Below are 6,000 nucleotides of genomic sequence, written 5' to 3' on the forward strand. Positions count from 1 at the left end.
ATACTCCAAAAAATTGAAAAGAGTATCACTGAGCTGTAGGACAACTTCAAGTGGCCTAATATGCTGGGAATTGGGTAAGAGAAAAAAATTTTGTTGATGAAAATTATTTGAGGAAAATTATAAACCCATAGGTCCAAGCATTTCAAAGAAACCCTTGCATAAGAAACATGCAGAAAACTGCACCGAGACAAATACTTAAAATTATTCATAAAGAAAATATTTTTTAAGTTTTAAAGGAACATTTTTAAATCTTCATTTAAATTCTTTTAAAAGAGAAAAGTCAGATAATGTGCAGAGGGAAAAAGGACAATAGCATACATCTTGTTGGAAAAATACAAGCCAAAGGGAAGATATAGAAGTATATTGTTGTAAGGTTTTTATACTATATGTTAAATGGTATAATATCCCTTGAAGGTAAGCTGTTAATTATCTATTCTATAAACTCAAAATAACCACTAAAATAACAAAATAGTTACATAGCTAATAGGCCAGCAAAAGATACAAAATGAATTCATAAAAAATATTCAAGGTACAAGAGGGCAAGAAAATAAGGGAAAAGAGAGAATGACAGATAGGAGAAAGGAAACAAACAGTAAGATGGAATATTCACACCCAAACCATATCAAGAATCACATTAAGCATAAATGGGCAAAACATATCAAGTAAAAGGCAAAGATTACCACATTAAATTAAAAAGGGCCCAACTAAGAACTGTCTACCAGAAACCCACCATTAATATAAGATAGGATAAAATAAAGGTCAAAAGTAAAAGGATAGGAAATGATGCAAGAACTTCTTTTTACTTGGAGGGGATTTATTAATAGACAAGACTAACCAGACAAGGAATATAACCAGGGATACAGAGGGTCACCATACTGCAGGCCATAAAACAATTTCAAAAAATTTAAATGAATTGAAATAGAACAAAGTATGTCCTCTAACTAGAACAGAATTAAACAGGATATTAACAACACAAAGATATCTGGAAAATCCCAAAGTACATTTTTTTTTAACTTTTATTATTTATTTATTTTTTTTAATTACATTATGAAAAATATGAGGTCCCATTCAACCCCACCGCCCCCGCCCCCCACTCCCCCACAGCAACACTCTCTCCCATCATCATGACATATCCATTGCACCTGGTAAGTTCATCTCTGAGCATCACTGCACCCCATAGTCAATGGTCCACATCATAGCCCAGACTCTCTCACGTTCCATCCAGTGGGCCCTGGGGGGATCTACAATGTCCCGTAATTGTCGGTGAAGCACTATCCAGGACACCAAAGTACATTTATTTTTGCTTTTTTATTTTTTTATTTCTTTATTTTGTACATTTAATAATTGAAAATATAAACAAAAAGAAAAGGAAAACACAGTTGAATAAAAACATAATTCTCAAATGTACTGGACACATATAGATTTTAAAACCATACAATGTGTTACACAATATATTTGGTTCATAGTAACACAAACAGAGTATTTGTCCTTTTGTGTTCAGCTTGCTTCACTCAGCATAAGGTCCTCCAGGTTCACCCATGTTGTCATATGCTTTACAACTTCATTCTTCTTACAGTTACATAATAGTCCATCGTGTGAATGCACCAGTTTGTTTATCCATTTTTTGGTTGATGGACACCTGGGATGTTTCCAACTGTGGGCAATCATGAATAATGCCACTATGAACATTAGTGTGCAGATGTCTGTTTGTGTCCCTGCTCTCAGTTCTTCTGGATCTATACCCAGTGGTGATATCAAAGAGTCAAGGGGCAAGTCTATAGTCAACTTCTTTAGGAACTGACAAACAGTCCTTCACAGTGGCTGTACCATTCTGCAGTCCCACCAACAGTGAATAAATGTTCCTATCTCTCCACATCCTCTCCAACACTTGTAGTTCTCTGTCCTTTTAATAGTGACCATTCTGATAGGTGTGAAATGATATCTCATTGTAGTGTTGATTTGCATTTCCCTTGTCATTAGTGATGTTTAGCATTTTTTCATGTGTTTTTTTACCATTTGTATTTTTTCTGTGGAGATGTCTATTCAAGTATTTTACTGATTTTTTTAATTGGGTCGTTTGTCTTTTTATTGTTGAGTTTTAACATCTTTTTTTAATATCCTGGATATTAAACTCTTACCAGATACGTGCTTTCCAAATATTTTCACCCATTGAGTTGGCTGCGTTTTCACTCTTTTAACAAAGTCCTATGAGGTGCAAAAGTGTTTAATTTTGAGGAGTTCCCATTTATCTATTTTCTCTTTTGTTGCATGTGCTTTGGGTGTAAGGTCCAAGAAACCATCACTACAAGATCTTGAAGGTGTTTCCCTACATTTTCTCCTAGTAGTTTTATGGTCCTGGCTTTTATATTTAGGTTTTTGATCCATTTTGAGTTGATTCTTGTATAGGGAGTGAAATAGGGGTCCTCTTTCATTCTTTTGGTTATAGATATCCAGGTGTCCCAGCACCATTTGTTGAAGAGACTATTTTGTCCCATTAACATAAACTTGGTAGATTTGTCAAAAACCAGTTGACTGTATATCTGAGGGTTTATTTCTGGATCCTCAGTTCTATTCCACTGATTGATGTGTCAATCTTTATGCCAGTACCATGCTGTTTTGACTTCTGTAGCTTTGTAATATGTTCCAAGTTTAGGCAGTGAAATTCCTTGCACATCACTCTTCTTTCTAGAATGCTTTTGGCTATTCAGGTGCACTTTCCCTTCAAACTGAGTTTGGCATTTGCCTTTTCTAACTCTGTAAAGTAAGCTGTTGGAATTTTGATTGGTATTGCATTGAATCTATAAATCAGTTTGGGTAAGACTGACATCTTCATGATATTCATTATTCCAGTCCATGAAGATGGCATGTCTTTCCATTTGTACAGATATTTTTAAATTTCTTTTAGGATTGTTTTGTAGTTTTCTGCATGTAGGTCCTGTTCTTCTTTTGTTAAATTAATTCCTAGGTATTTGAGTCTTTTTGTTGCTATTAAAAATGGAATTTTCCCCTGATTTCCTCTTCAGATTGTTCAGTACTAGTATACAAAAGCCTTACTGATTTTTGCATGTTGATCTTGTATCCTGCCACTTTGCTGAACTCATTTATTATCTCAAGTAGTCTTGTCATTGATACTTCAGAATTTTCTAAGTACAGTATCATGTCATCTGCAAACAATGAGAGTTTTACTTCCTTTTCCTACTCGGATGCCTTTAATTTTTTTTTTTTCTTGTCAAATTGCCCTAGCCAGAACTTCTAGTACCACATTGAATAACAATGGTAACAGTGGGCATCCTTGTCTTCTGTTCAATCTTGGAGGAAAGCTTTCAACTTTTTCCATTAATATGATATTGGCTGTGGGTTTCTCATATATGCCTTTATCAATGTGAGGAATTTTCCTTCTATTTCTATAGAAGTCTTTTTATCAAGAAAGAATGCTGGATTTTTTTTTTGAATGCCTTTCCTGCATCGATTGAGATGATCGTGTGGTTTTTTCCCTTCAGTTTGTTAATGTGGTGTATTATATTGATTGGTTTTCTTATTTGAACCAGTCTTGCATACCAGAAATAAATCTGACTTGGTCGTGATGAATAAGTCTTTTGATATGCTCCTGAATTCAATTTGTAAGTATTTTGTTGAGAATTTTTGCATCTATATTCATTAGAGAGATTGGTCTGTAATAATTTTCTTTTCTTTAGTGTCTTATTCTGGCTTTGGTATTAGGGTGATGCTGGCATCATAAAATGCCTTGGGTGATTTTCCCTTCTCTTCAATATTTTGGAAGAGTTTAGACAGAATTGGTGTTAATTCTTTTTTAAATACTTGATAGAATTCACCTGCGAAGCCATCTGGTCCTGGACATTTTTTTGCTGTGAAAACTTTGATAATGGATTCAATCTCTTTAAATGTGATTGGTTTGTTAAGTTCTTGTATTTCTTATAACAACAGTGCAGGTTGTTGGTGCATTTCTAGGAATTTGCCCATTTCTTCTAGGTCGTCTAGTTTGTTGGCATACAGTTTCTCATAATATCCTCTTATGATTCTTTTTATTTCTGTGGGGTCAGCAGTAACTTCCCCCTTTTCATTTCTGACTGTATTTATTTGTATCTTTTCTCTTTTTTTCTTTGTTAGTCCAGCTAGGGGGTTGTCAATTTTATTGATCTTCTCAAAGAACCAGCTTTTGGTTTTGTTGATTTTTTCCATTGTTTGTTGTTGTTGTTCTCGATTTCATATATTTCTGCCCTAATCTTTATTATTTCTTTCCTTCTCCTTGCTTTGGGATTGGTTTGCTGTTCTTTTTCTGGTTTCTTTAGATGTTCAGTTAAATCTTTGAGTTTAGCTCTTTCTTCTTTTTTAATACAGGCATTGAGGGCTATAAATTTCCCTCTCAACACTGCCTTTGCTGTATCCTTTACATTTTGATAAGTTGTGTTCTCATTTTCATTTGTCTCAATATATTTACTGATTTCACTTGCAATTTCTTCTGTGACCCACTCATTATTTGGGAGTGTGTTGTTCAGCCTCCACACATTTGCAAGTTTACTTTTCTTGTCTGTTAGTGATTTCCAGTTTTCATTCCATTATGATCTGAAAAGGTGCTTTGTATAATTGCAGTCTTTTTATATCTACTGAGAGCTGCATTGTGCCCTAAGATGCGGTCTATCCTAGAGAAAGATCTATGGGCACTTGAGAAGAATGTATAATTCAAAGTTCTGTATATGTCTGTTCAGTCTAACTCATTTATCACATTGTTCAAGTTCTCTTTTTCCTTGTTGATCTTCTAATTGTTCTAATGAAATGAGTGGAATGTTGAAGTCTCCAGTGATTATTGTAGAGATGTCTCTTTCTCCACTCAGTTTTGTCAAACTTTGTCTCATGTATTTTGGGGCACCCTGGTCAGGTGCATAGATATTTATGACTGTTATATCTTCCCAGTGGGTTGTCTCTTTTATTAATATATAATGGCCTTCTGTATCTCATAGCTTTTTGCATTTAGAGCCTTTTTTTTTTGCCTGATATTAGTATAGCTACCCTGCTCTTTTTGGATTACTATTTGCATGGAGTATCTTTTTCCAACCTTTCACTTTCAGTTCTTTTGTATCCCTGCATTAAGGTGAGTTTCTTGTAAGCAGCATATGGATGGCTCGTGTTTTTTATTCATTCTTTCAGCCTATATCTTTTGATTGGGGAGTTTAATCCATTCACAATCAATGGTATTACTATAAATGCACTATTTACTTACACCATTTTTTCCTTTGGTTTTCATATATCATGTCATATTTTTGTCTTTTTACTCTTTATTCTTTCTGCTATTCTTTCTTTTATATTTTCCTCCAAGCCTTTCTCTCCTGTCTTTTTATTTCAGGTTCTATGCCTTCCTTTAATATTTCCTGCAAAGTTGGATTCTTTTTTGCAAATTCTCTTAGTTTTTGTTTGTGAATATTTTTTACTCACCTTCATCTTTGAAGGACAATTTTGCTGGAAGTTTTTCTCTTTCAGTATCCTAATTGTATCATACCATGATCTTTTCGCTTCCATGGTTTCTGACGAGAAATCAGCACTAAGCCTTACTAGGCATCCCTTTTGTAGGATGGGTTTTTTTCCTTTGCTGCTCTGAGAATTTTCTCTTTACCTTTGACATTTGACATTCTGAGCAGTATATGTCTTGCTATAGGTCTCTTCAGATTTATTCTGACTGGGGTACAGTGTGCTTCTTGGACATGTAAATCCATATCTTTCAAAAGAGTTAGGAAATTTTCAGCTATTATTTCCTCTAATATTCTTTCTGCCCCTTTTTCCTTCTCTTGTCCTTCTGGAATTCCCATGACATATATGTTGTTCTGTTTCATGTTGTCATTCAACTCTCTGACCCCTGCTCAATTTTTTCTATTCTTCTCTCCCTGCAATTTCATCTGTTCTTTCTTTGGTATCACTTTTTCTATCTTCTATCATTTTGAGTCTGCTGTTGTATGCCTCTAATGTGTTTTTTTATCTCACCTATTG

The sequence above is a fragment of the Dasypus novemcinctus genome, chromosome 8 (assembly GCF_030445035.2).
Source record: "Dasypus novemcinctus isolate mDasNov1 chromosome 8, mDasNov1.1.hap2, whole genome shotgun sequence".
In the NCBI taxonomy this organism is placed as follows: Eukaryota; Metazoa; Chordata; class Mammalia; order Cingulata; family Dasypodidae; genus Dasypus; species Dasypus novemcinctus.